The sequence below is a fragment of the Dasypus novemcinctus genome, chromosome 4, assembly GCF_030445035.2.
Source record: "Dasypus novemcinctus isolate mDasNov1 chromosome 4, mDasNov1.1.hap2, whole genome shotgun sequence".
Taxonomy (NCBI): Eukaryota; Metazoa; Chordata; class Mammalia; order Cingulata; family Dasypodidae; genus Dasypus; species Dasypus novemcinctus.
The window spans coordinates 74,698,072-74,711,604 of NC_080676.1; the positions used below are offsets into that span (position 1 = coordinate 74,698,072).

The 13,533-nt window shown below is 37.4% G+C and overlaps 1 protein-coding gene across 7 annotated transcripts in view; it reads left to right on the forward strand.

Moving 5' to 3' along the window:
* Nucleotides 1–13,533, forward strand: part of ZNF148 (zinc finger protein 148) — a 148,750-nt gene that overhangs the window by 21,700 nt on the left and 113,517 nt on the right. Inside the window, exon 1 of one of the 7 annotated variants that reach the window (XM_071214738.1) lies at nucleotides 12,608–12,625. The exons of the other annotated variants lie outside the window; for them this stretch is intronic. The gene's annotated coding sequence lies outside the window, so the exon portion shown is untranslated. Of the gene's footprint in view, nucleotides 1–12,607; nucleotides 12,626–13,533 lie in introns of those variants that run through there. 7 annotated transcript variants of the gene reach the window in all.

Below are 13,533 nucleotides of genomic sequence, written 5' to 3' on the forward strand. Positions count from 1 at the left end.
TAAATTTTTGAATATTTTCTCAACTCCATTAAGAAACTCCAAACTCTAATTAGCTATCACTCCCAATACACCCCTCCTCCCGGCACATGACAACCACTTTTCTATTTTCTATGTATTTTCCTCTTTTGGGCATTTCATACAAATATAACCATACAATATGTGACTTTTTGTGTCTGGCTTCTTTCACTTAGCATAATGTTTTCAAGGTTCATCCATTGTAGTATGTATCAGTACTTCATTTCTTTTTATGGCTGAATAATATTCCATTGTGTGGCCATACCACAGTATGTTTATTCATCAGTTGATGGAGATTTGTTTCTGGCTTTTGGCTATTAAGAATAATGCTGCAAAGAACATTCATGGACAAGTTTTTGTATGAGCCTGTTTTTAATTCTCATATGGTAAGTCTATGTTTAACTTTTCAAGAAACTGCCAGACTAAAATGGCTGAACCATTTTATAATCCTACCAGCAATATGAGGGTTCCAGTTTATCTACCTGCATCAGCACTTGATGTCGTCTGCCTTTTCGAGTATAGCCATTCTTGTGGACAGAAAGTAGTAGCTCCTTGTGGTTTTGATTTGCCTGTCCCTGATGGCTAATAATATTGAACATCTTTTCATGTGTCTATTTGCTTTTTGTATATCTTCTTTGGATAAATATTTGGTATTATAATATGGATAGGCATGGGAAGTGGACGTGGCTCAACTGGTAGAGCATCCATTTCTTATGTGGAGGCCATCAACATATGAAGGTTTTTTTTTTAAAGATTTATTTTTTATTTCTCCCCCACCCCCCCCTCCTCTCTAGTCTCCTCTCTATGTCCATTCGCTGTGTGTTCCTCTTTGTCCGCTTGCATTCTGGTCAGCAGCACCTGGAATCTGTGTCTCTTTTTGTTGAGTCATCTTGCTGTGTCAGCTCTCCGTGTGTGTGACGCCACTCCTGGGCAGGGTGCGCTTTTTTTTCGCGCGGGGCATCTCTCCTTGTGGGGCGCAGTCCTTGCTCATGGGGCTGTCCTACACAGGGGACACCCCTCCGTGGCATGGCACTCCTTGTGCACAGCAGCACTGCGAGTGGGTCAGCTCATCACATGGGTTGTGAGGCCCTGGGTTTGAACCCTGTACCTACTATTTGGTAGGCGGATGCTCTTACCAGTTGAGCCACATCTGCTTCTCTGTATGAAGGTTGATTTCTGAACTCTAAATTCAATGCCATTTGTCTGTATGTCTCCCCTTGTGCCAGTAACATGTTATTTTGATTATTGTCATTTTGTAATAAGTTTTAAGATAGGGAAGTATGATAACTCTATTGTGGCACATTTGTTGCATTTGGTGAATAAATTTTGGAGCACTGCTGCACCACATGGATAATAGTTTACATTGTAGTTTACACTCTCCCCTAGTACATTCAGTGGGTTATGGCAGGATACATAATGTCCAGCATCTGTCCCTGCAATATCACCCCAAATAGGTTCTTTAGATAGTTCTGCATGACTACTAACTGTCCTGTAGCATGAGATAACTGTAGGAGCATCTTACTCTGCCACCATCTTGCTGGTTGTTCAGCATGCTAGCTCCAAACTTTCACTTTTAATCTGGTTGTGTCCTTATATCTGAGCGTCTCTTGTAGACAACATAGAGACAGCTCATATTTTTTATCCATTCTATCAGTCTCTATCTTTTGATATCCTCCAACTTTGTTATTCTCTTTCAGAATGGCTTGGCTATTATATATAAAGCCCCTTATTCTTTAATATAAATCTGATGATTAACCTTTCCATTTCTGCAAAGAAGGTTGTTGGAATTTTGGTTGTTAAATCTGGAAGTTGCTTTCTGTAGAATTGATATCCTAAGAATATTTAGTCTTCTAGTCCATGAACACGGAATGTCTTTCCATTTCTTTAGGTTTTCTTGATTTCTTTTAACAGTGTCTTGTAATTTTCTGTTTTAAAGTCCTTTACATTCTTGGTTAGATTAATTCCTAGATATTTGATTCTTTTTAGTTGTAAATGGATTTTTTCTTTAGATTGTTCATTGCTAGTATACAGAAACACTACTAAATTTTGCGTATTGATCTTGTACCCTGCCACTTTGTTGAATTTATTTATTAATTTTAGTAGCTTTGTTGTGGGTTTTTCAGGAATTTCTGTATATCGGATCATGTCTTCATTTATAATTTGGATATCTTTTATTTATTTCTCTTGCCAAATTGTCTCTACCTAGAGCTGGTACAGTGTTGAATGACGGTGGTGACGGTGGGCATCTTTATCTTATTTCTGATCTTAGAGGGAAAGCATTCGGTCTTTCACCATTGAGTATGCTGTTAATTGTGGGTTTTTCATATATGCTTTATCAAGTTAAGGAAATTTCCTTCTCTTTCTAGTTTTCTAAGTTTTTTTAGCAAGAAGGGTGCTAGATTTTGTCAGATGCCTTTTCTGCATCAATTAAGATGATATTGTGTCCTTTATTTTGTGGTGTATTACATTTCTTGATTTTCTTATCAGAACCACTTGTGTACGTTGGGTGAATCCCACTTGATCATTAGGTACAGTTCTTTTGATGTGCTTCTGGATACAGTATACTAGTATCTTGTTGAGGATTTTTGCATCTGTATTCATAAGGGATTATTGGTCTAGAGTTTTTTTTAATTTTTTACTTTTGATTTCTATATCTGGTTTTGGTGTGAGGGTGATGTTGGATGAGCCTCATAGTATGAGTTAAGGAGTGTTCCCTTTTCTTCAATTTTTTGGAAGACTTTGAGCAGGATAGGTGCTAATTCTTCTTGGAATGTTGGTAAAATTCACCTGTGGAAGCCATCTGTCTGGTCTTGGACTTTCCTTTGTTAGAAGGCTTTTTGATTACTGATTCATTCTCTTTATTGGTTATTGGTCCGTTGAAATCTTCCATGTCTTCTTGAGTCAATTTAGGTACTTTGTATGCTTCTAGGAATTTGTATGTTTCATCTAGGTAACCCAATTTCTTGACATACAATTTCATAGTATCCTGTTATAGTCCTATTTATTTCTATGGAGTCAGTAGTAATACCCCTCTTTTTCTTTCTGATTCTTGTTATTTATATCATCTCTTTTTTTGTGTCCTCCCTTTTTATCTGTCTAGCTAAAGGCTTGTTGATTTTATTAATATTATCTTTTCAAAGAACCAACTTTTAGTTTGTTCTCTGTATTGTTTTTTTATTCTCTTATTTAATCCTTGTTATTTCCTTCCTTCTGCTTGCTTAGGGTTTAGTCCTTTCCTAGATTGTCTAGTTTTTAAAATATTTATTTATTTTATTTATCCTCCCCCCCTTCCCTGCTGTTTTTACTGTCTGTGTTGTCTTCTCTTCTCATTTTCTCCCCTCTAGGATTCACCGGAATTAGATCCTGGAGACCTCTGATGGGGACAGAGGTTCCCTGTCAATTGTGCCGCCTCAGTTCCTGGTATCTGCTGCGCTTCACCTTGACTCTCCCTTTGTCTCTTTTGTTGCGTCATCATCTTACTGCAGACTCACTTGTGCGGAGCACTGGCTCACCACGTGGGCACTCATGTGAACACTGACTTGCCATGCAGGCATGCTTTCTCTTCTTGCTTTTCACCAGGAGGCCCCAGAAATTGAACCCAGGTCTCCCATGTGGTCTGTGGAAGCTCTATCACTTGAACTACATCTGCTTCCCTAGATTGTCTAGTTTTGAGGTAAGGTCTGTGATTTGAAATCTTTCCTCTTTTGTAATTTAAGAATTTAAAGCTATAAGTTTCCCTCTCAGCATTGTCTTTGTTGCATCTCATAAGTTTTGGTATGTTGTGTTTTCATTTTCATTTGCCTCAAGATATTTCCTTGAGGATATATAAAATTTCTTCTTTGATCCATAGGTTGTTTAAGAATTTGTTGTTTAATTTCCATTTACCTGTGAATTTTCCGCTTATCCCTTTGTTGTTGATTTCTAGCTTCATTCCATTTTGGTTGGAGAAGATATATTGTATGATTTCAATATACTTGAGTTTATTGAGAATTGTTCTTTGACCTAGCATATTGTCTTCCCTGGAGAATGACCCATTTGCACTAGAGGAGAATGTATATTCTGCTGTTGTTGGATGAAATGTTCTATATATGTCTGTTAGGACTAGCTCATATAGATTAACATTCAGATCTTGCATTTCCTTATTGATTTTCTGTCCAGATGTTCTACCAGTATTGGAAGTGGTGTATTGAAATCTATAATTAATGTAGAACTATCAATTTATCCCTTCAAATCTGTCAGTATTTGCTTCATATATTTTAGGGCACTGCTGTTAGGTGCATATATATTTATAATGGTTATACTTTCTTATTGATTTGGCCCCTGTATCAGTATATATTGACCTTCTTTGTACCTTGTAACTCTTTTTGATGTAAAGTCTATATTATCTGATACTATTTTATCTGATATTAGTATAGCTATCCCTGCACCCTTGTGGTTACCACTTGCATGATACGTTTTTTTTCTATCCTTTCACTTTCATCCTACTTATGTCTTTGAATTTAAGGCGAGTCTCTTGAAAACAGCATATAGTTGGGTCATGCTTTTTTATCCATCTGCCAATCTCTGCCTTTTGATGGAGGGTTTAATATGTATGCATTTAAAGTAACTACTAATAATGCAGGACTTTTTTGCCATTTTGCTATTTGGTCTATCTAAGTCTTATGCCTCTTTCGACTCTCAATTTTTCTGTTAAGGCCCACTTCTGTATTTATTTGGCTTATTGTATTGTACCATTTTGGGTCCCTTCTGATTTCTTTCTGAATATATTTTACTTTTATTTGCTTTGTGATTACCATAGAATTAAAATTTAACGTCTTGAATTTATAACAGTCATACTTGATTTGATACCAGCTTACCTTTAGTAGCATACATATCTACTCTCCCTATAACCCTCACTTCCCCCACCTTTTTTTGTGCTTGTGCAAATTATACCTTTGCTACTGTGTTTATTCTTCATATTTAGTTCATATTAGTGAGACCATACAATATATGTCCTTTTGTGTCTAGCTTATTTCACTCAGCATAATGTCCTCAAGGTTCATCCATGTTACCATATGTATCCCAACTTCATTTCTTCTTACAGGAGCCTAGTATTCCATCATAGGTATATATCACATTTTGTTTATTGATTCATTGGTTGATGGGCATTTGGGTTGTTTCCATCTTTTGGCAATTGTGAATTATGCCACTATGAACATTGGTGTGCAAATGTCTATTCACATCACTGTTTTCAGTTCTTCTGGATATATTCCTCGTAGAGGGATTGCTGGATCATACAGCAGTTCTATATTTAGCTTCGTGAGGAAACCCAGTGCTTATTTCTTTATGCATTTTTGATCCACCGCAAGTCTTTCCTTTCAGTCTGAAGAACTTCCTTAAGCATTTCTTGTTGGGTAGGTCTAGCAGTGACAAATTCTCTCAAGCTTTTCCTTTCCTAGAAATGTCTTAATCTCTCCCTCATTTTTTTTTTTAAACTTTATTTTTACTTTTTTACTTTTTATTTATTTCTCTCCCCTCCGCCCCCCCCCCCATTGTCTCTTCTCTGTGTCTGTTTGCTGCGTCTTCTTTGTCCGCTTCTGTTGTTGTCAGCAGCACAGGAATCTGTTTCTTTTTGTTGCATCATCTTGTTGTGTCAGCTCTCTATGTGTATGGCACCATTCCTGGGTAGGCTGCACTTCCTTTCGCGCTGGGCAGCTCTCCTTACGGGGCGCACTCTTTGTGCATGGGGCTCCCATACGCGGGGGACACCCCTGCGTGGCACGGCACTCCATGGGCGCATCAGCACTGCGCATGGGCCTGCTCCACACGGGTCAAGGAGGCCTGGGATTTGAACCACGGACCTCCCATGTGGTAGATGGACGCCCTAACCACTGGGCCAAGTCCGCCGCCTCTCCCTCATTTTTGAAAGAAAGTTTTGCCAGATAAAAAATTCTTGGTTGGCAGTTGTTTTCTTTCTGTGCTTTAATAATTTTTTTCCACAGTTCTTCTTTCCTCCAGGTTTTTTTGATGGGAAATTGGTACTTAATCATAATGGGATTCCCTTGCCCATAATTCACTGCTATTCTCTTGCAGCTTTCAAAACTCTTTCCTTGTCCTTGGCATTGTACAGTTTGTTTGTGTTTGGCATGGTTCTCTTTGAGTTTACCTTGTTTTGGGGGTTCTTTGGACATCTTAAATGTGCATATCCTTGTCTTTCATGAAATTTGGGAAGTACTTTTTGTCATTATTTCTTTGAATATTCTTTCTGCCTCTTTCTGTTTTTGTTTTTGTTTTCCCCTCTTCTGGGACTTCTGTAATGTGTATATTGGTATGCTCGAGGGTGTCACACAGGTTTGTTCTTTTTTTTCTTTTCTCTTTATGCTCCTTAGCCTGTATCATTTTAGTTATCTTGTCTTCATGTTTGCTGATTCTTCTGTCATCTGCAAGCTGTTTTTGAAACCCTCCACAGCATTTTTCATTTCAGTTTTTGTGTTCTTCAACTCCAGTACTTCCCTGGAGAGAGTCCCATTTTGTTCATTCATTGTTTTCCTCTTATCCCTTAGTTCTTTGATTTTTTAAATTTTTTATTTTTTCAATGTCCTTGAGCATATTGAGGATCATTATTTTAAACTGTCTATAAGGTAAGTCCAAAGTCTGGTGTTCTTTGTTGATGATTTCTGAATTTTTATCTTGATTCTTTGATGGGCCATCATTTTCTCTGTTTGTGTCGTAATCTGTTGTTATAATATTTTAAAGTATTAACTCTGAGATTTAGTCCCTGGGCTGTCCCTTAAGTTTGTATCCATCTAGTGATATTGATAGAAATTTTCTTGAATGCCAGAAGCTAAACAAAACCAACCAACCAGGGCAAAAAGCACCTATCTCTGTCTTTGAAAATTGGCTCTCCTTTCGCTGGTGAGGCAGATGAAAAGTGCATAGTCCTCTCTGTTTTATCTGAACCTGTGTGGAAGAGGAGCTAGGGAACCTGCTTCTTCTCCTGGGCTTGTACTTACTTAGAAGTTTCACTGTTTAAAGTTTATTGGATTTTGAATGAATGCCTCTACTCCCTCTGCAATAGACCTCCCTCTCATGGTGTTTCTTTTGTGTGTCTTAATGGTGGTAGTCCTTTGTCCCAGGCCATTTGAACTTTATTGTTTCTCATACTGTCCTAGCTCTCCGCAAGGGGCTTCTCTTCCCTGTAGACACACTTTGGGAGGGCCTGCCTCAGACAGGTTACCTGGTTTAGTGTCTCAGACTTTCACCCTTTAGATGGTCACTGACATACATGCACCCCAGTATGCCCACTGGAACCACTCTGTTCCCTCTGGAACCAGGCCTAGGTACCATGCTGGGAGTACAGGCAGACTCCACCCTGGGTTGTGAAGGGTGTGGGGTGTAGCTAGCAAAGGTGCCAGGAGCTACTTCTATGGCTTTTGAAGCTGGTTTTCTTAGTTCAGCACTTGACCCATTAATGCAGCCCTGTAAGGGTTTTCTTTAGTTTTATGGAAAGATGCTCTCTTTAAGATTCCTCTGCGACCTTTCCCCCAGGGGGGGTAGGAACAGTGGGCATCTTCAGAGCAGTTCACCAGTAATCTGAAATAGTTGATCTAAGGTAAACATCTGTGAGTAGGCCACACATCCCTGGAGTTTGGAGGACTATTCTGGGCTACCAGCAAGCTGAGCCAGTAGCTGGAGTTTCAGTCTTCACTGCTGCCTGCACTAAGATTGGGGAAGGGAGGATGGTAGCCTCTGCAGGAATGGTGAAAACTCAGTGGTCTTTATCCCAGTTTACCAGCTTCTTTCTTGATCTCTTCCCTGGATGCCACAGAGTGTTCCCATGGACTCCACATTCAGAGTTGTTGATTTCAGTCAGTTTCTGCCAGTTCCATAGTTGTTTTGGTAGATGGACTGATTGCTCGTGCTTCCTTCCTGCCATCTTCCCACGGTCCTTCTCAAAATGATCTTATTTACAATGGGCCTTTACCTACAAGACAGCTGAGCAATACCAAATATATGTCCAAACTGGGTACACAATTTGGTCCACCACAGTCGTGTTATCAGTATCGCCAGTTCAGCTTTTTACAAAATTAATGTTACTTCTTTTTCATTCTTTAACTCTCAACTTACCTATATCATTGAAGTTTCTTGTAAACAAACAATAGTTGGGTCATATTTTTTAATCCATATTGCCTTTTGATTTGTTTATTTAGTCTGGTTGCCTTTAAGTTAATTATTTATGTGTTTGCACTTAAGTCTGATTTTATTGTTTGTTTTCATTTCCTCTGGTTTTTGTTGCTGTCTTGTCTTCTCACTGGCTCCTTGAACTTATTTCAGGATTTTATCTTGATTTATTATTTTTTAGTCTGTCTCAGTATACTTTTCATACTGGTTTCTCTGGTTATTACAACATACGTATGTGACTTATAAGAGTGTACTGGTATCACCATTTTACCATTTGGTCTGTTTAGATCCCTTTACCCTCTCCACTTGTAAATACAGTTGCACTGAGTGTCATTTAGTGTTACAACTTCTGTGTCAACCATCAAATATTATTTACAAAACTAATTTTTAAAAGGATAGTATATTGTATTTATGTTTCTGATTTTTTCCATTTTTCCTTTTCCTGTCTTGATACCCCAAGATTCTTTCTTTAGCCACTCTTGAAGGGTAGGTCTGTCACATACTTAATCTTTTTTTGAGATTGTTATTTATCCTTTATTCCTGAAGGATAGTTTTACTGGATATAGAATTTGTGGTTGGCAGTTCCTGTTTTATTTTCAGTATTCGAAAAGTATGGTATCAATTCTTTTTGGCTCTTTTCGTTTCAGATGAGAAATCTACTGTCATTTGAGTTGGTGTTCCTTTATGAGCACTGTGCTGTTTCTCTCTGGCTGCTCTCATGATTTTCTTTTTTGTCTTTAATTATAATGGGTGGTGATGTTGATTTATTTGGGTTTATTTTGTTTGGGTTCACTCAGCTTTTTGAATCTTTTGAGTTTGTGTTGTTCACCAAACTTAAAAAGTTTTCAATCATTATTTCTTAAAAAACCCAGCCCCATTCTCTTTCTTGGACTCTGATGATATGAGTGTTGAATCCTTTGTTACTGTCACAGAGGTCCCAAAGATTGTTTTGTTGATTTTAGTCTGTTTTCTCACTGTTGGTCATATTGGAAGAATTATATCTTTCTGTGCCCAAGTTCAATGATTCTCTCATGTTACCTCTTATACTGAGTCTATCAAATAGTTTTAAAATTGTATTTTAGTTCAACTCCTTTTGCTTCTTTTTTTATAACTTCTGTTTCTTTGCTGAGATTTTCCATTGTTTTCAGGAGAATTTGTAATTGATGATTGAAACATTTTTATGATGGCTGCTTTAATATCCTTGTCAAATAATCCCAATATCTGACTCATCTCTGTGTTGGCCTTAGTTGATTATCTTTTCTCATTCATGTTGTGATATTCTTGGGTGATTTCCTATTGTATTGTGGACATTTTGTCTATTTTATTAGGAGATTCTTATTTAAATCTTTCATTTTAGCAAACAGTTACCCTGCTTAGGTTTAGCCCATTGGACTTGACCCTCTTTTGTGTGCTGTGGTTCAGTGGTGGTTTAATTTCAGTCTTTGTGGTGTTAACTTTGGTCTTCCTGATTTATCTGATGCCATTGGGGCTTTCCTCATCTCTGTTTGTGCTGCCTGAAAGGCCAGGCCTCCAGGTGTTTCTTGGGAGAGTGGTGTGGTGGGATTTGCCTCCTGGTGCCCCTCCTCCTTCAGATGCCCAGGTGTCTCTGGGTGGGGAAAAAGAGAGTTCCTCAACTCAAATGCTTGCTATGGCTGGGTGCCTCTTGCCTCTTCTGCTTGCTTGCTTCATTATCTCTTGGTGGAAAGAGGACTCTTAGGCTGGGCAGGGAAGGAGAGTGTTTACCTGACCTTATCATTGGTGGGGCCTCCAGTTGATGTCTTTTGCCTGATATTGCCAAGGGTACTCCTATTCAGTCAGAGTTTAGGGAAGGGGCTACCTTCTTTTGCTAGGTTGTTAGTCAGGAAATGCCAGCTCTAGGTGGCCTCCTTCCTTCTATTGGGTATGGAGATGTGATATACCTGCCCTTTTGTGTTGTTTCTGTAGTTCTGGGATTCCAAAACAGTTCACTGCCTTCTTACCACCATTCAGAGTACTCCTTTGGTTGTCTCTTGTTATTTCTGTGGTTTATAGTTGTGCTTAGTGAGGAGGAGCAGGGAAAAAGAGATCTATACCTTCTGGACTGTAAATTCAAGTCCTTTGATTTTTATGAATCTATATCTTCTTTATTCACTGGCTTACTTCTGCATTGAAAATAATGGTATATGGGAGGGTGCTTTGTGAACTTTTAATCCTTGTATAAATCGCTGCTTCAATTATAAGCCACAATAACAAACACCTAGAAGTTTTTGGGAGGACAACCATGTCCAGTTCAAGAGAATGCTAGGGAATAGATAGGTACTATTTTACTATGTCTGCCTTGTAAATATAAAATTTTGTTATTTAGTTAATTCAAATTAGTTTGTGAATTCTGGGTATTTTATTAAAAGATGTGATTGTTTAATAGAAGATTTGAATTTAAAATGCTTAAATATCCCAGTAATACAAAGTAGTAATTTTAATAGTCATAACATTTTGAAAATAAAACTAAAAATCTTGTATTATGCAACCAATTTAATGTTTCATTTCATTCATAGATTGAAAAAGAAAGATAAAAGGTCCTACTTTTTCTTTAATGAGATTAAATTGGCCCAAAATAAGAAAATTAGTAGAAGCTGGTATTTGTAAATGGTGTTACCTTGCTGAATTGATTTCTACCTTATGAAAAAAGAATCTCACCAACAAACATGTTTCATGACTTTTTCCTACTTCATATCATTGTTGGAATTAGGAGAATTCACTGGGCCTCTTTACCTCTTTAGGTATTCTATGATTGAATGTATGGCAAATCTCAACTCTCTAATTAGATTAAAAATTATTCCTTCAAGCTATGGACTGTACCATTTATTTGTTTTATGTGTGAACGCACCTATACATTGTGTCTCGTGCCTTGTGTAATTCTGGGCATGTGTTCTACACAGAGTTGGTTAGAGTAATTGACTCATTGTCAAAAGATGAACTATTAATAGAAATAGAGTATGTCTTTATGTAGCCCATTTATAAGTTTTTAACTGAGTATTTAATTATATTTCATACTAGACTAGAAGTAATAATTCCAATTTCTTATCATTGACCTTTTTAGAAAAACGATTTATTTATTTATCCCTGCCCCTTACCGCTTGCACTCACTGTCTGCTCTCTGTGTCCATTCGTTGCGTGTTCTGCTGTGTCTGCTTGTCTTCTCTTCTTGTCTTCTCTTTAGGAGGCACCAGGAACTGATCCCGGGACTTTGCAACATGGGAGAGAGGCACTCAGTCGCCCGAGCCACCTCAGCTCCCTGGTTTACTGTGTCTTTCACTGTTTCTCCTCTGTGTCTCTTTCTGTTGCATCATCCTGTTGTGCCAGTTCTCTGCCCCAGCCAGCTACCTCTCTGCACTGCATGGGCCAGCTTGCTTTTTATTTTTCACCAGGAGGCCCTGGGAATCGAACCGGGGACCCTCCATATGGTAGATGGGAGCCCAATTGTTTGAGCCACAGCTGCTCCCTATCACTGATCTTTAACTTAGAGTTATGTTTTTGTTCTCAAAGAATTGACACTTCAGAAATCAAGTAAAGAATTAAGGTTTAATTTTTACGTGGATACTCCTGTAATCTTCTCTGGCTTTCCCTTAGTTATTACATTAAAAAGCTTTTCTGTTGTAAAGATCAAGGGAATTCTCTTTCTTTATGGCGATCACTATAGGTAGCATTATAATTTTAAATTTTATGGTCATTGATACACTTACGCAGAAAGTTTTTTTCCCCCAGTTCTCAGAACATTGTTCAGAGTAATAGTAAATAGATTTAAACTTGAACATGACTTCCCTGTGGTGGTATTAATTAGATATTTGTTAGGAGCCAGCGGATCTAGTTGAAGTCTTTATATTTCTACTTAGATAGTGTACAACCTTGGGTACTTAACCTCTCAGACCTTAGTTTCATCATCTGTATAACCGAGACACACAATATGCTGAGGTAGTTGAAGGGGTGAAAGTGTGGGTGGGTGTCAAATGAAATGACATGTGAAAGCAGTTTGTAAATGTAAGGTACCTTATCAGTGTATACTTGTATCTTTTAGGAGATATTTGAAAAATTGCCTGGGTGATTTTGATCATCCTAGTACAAAATGTTTTGTGATTATTTACAAAACTAATGTTTATTCAATAAAACTTCATGTAAAAATAAAACAGCTTTTTTGTGAGTCCTGATTTACTAATCTTAAGAGTTAGTTTCTATTAGTAAATTTGAAGGAGGATTACATAGTTGTTTGGTAGTTTATCCTCTCAGTTGTGATAGGGTTAGGTTTTGGGATGTTGTTTCCCAAATAAGTGATTTAGATTGGAAGGTTTCTTGTATCCCTTTTGTGACTTGTATTCTAATGAATTTATAAAATTGCTTTTTAACAGGGATGGACAGTTGGTTTCTTGTTTGATAAATGAGTACTGGTTAGTTGATTTGAAAAGGTAAAGGACAGGTAAGAAATTTCAGTTTTACTCACTTGGTCATTTCTTTCAAGTATCAGATTACTCCCATGCAGGCTTTTCTTTCTTAAGTAGAATGAACTTCATTAATTACAAAGTTTTTAAGGTTAGCTTGAATTTGGTGAGGGTGAAATGAACACATATGACTAGAAAGACCTGGGTAGGGTAATTCCTAGGTAGTGATTGGTTTGAATATGTTGGACCATCATTACGCCATGATATTCAGATAGCATTTTCAGTTCAAAATGTATAAATTATTTCTTCTTCAAAGGAATCTTAATAACTTTAATTTTCAAAGCAGCTAGTGGGAATTAAAAGAACACAAATGTCTGTTCTTTGCAATTACAGTATATAGATTCCAACCATATTCATAGAAATCTCTAGCTTGGAACAGGCTTGGCTTCCATCCTTCTTTTCTCCCTCTCTCCTTCTGTCCCTCCATTTCTCACTCCCATATAGCAGTAGAACCTGACTAAAATATGGTTTAGTTTAGCGAATAGTTAAAAGACATTAAGACTTTTTTTTTGGTTTATGCAGTTTCATTGAGATATATTCAATATCATAAATCCATCCATCCAAATTGTACACTCAATGACTGTGCATTCATCTCTACAATTTTATAATGTTTTCATTACTATAGAAGGAAAATCCCCAGACACCTTAGTAATCACCTCTCAATCCCTCTGTCCTTCCCCAGCCCTACATAACCACTAATCTAATTCTGTGTACAGATTTATTTATATTTACATTTTATTCAAATGAAGTCATACCATATATAGTACTGTCTGTTTTTTTTCACTTAGTGTAATGTTTTATTTAATTGTAATAATTTAAAAAAAAACTAGACAAGTAGGTTTGCATAAAAGTCGTATAAAAATACAGTGTTCTGGCGGCGGACTTG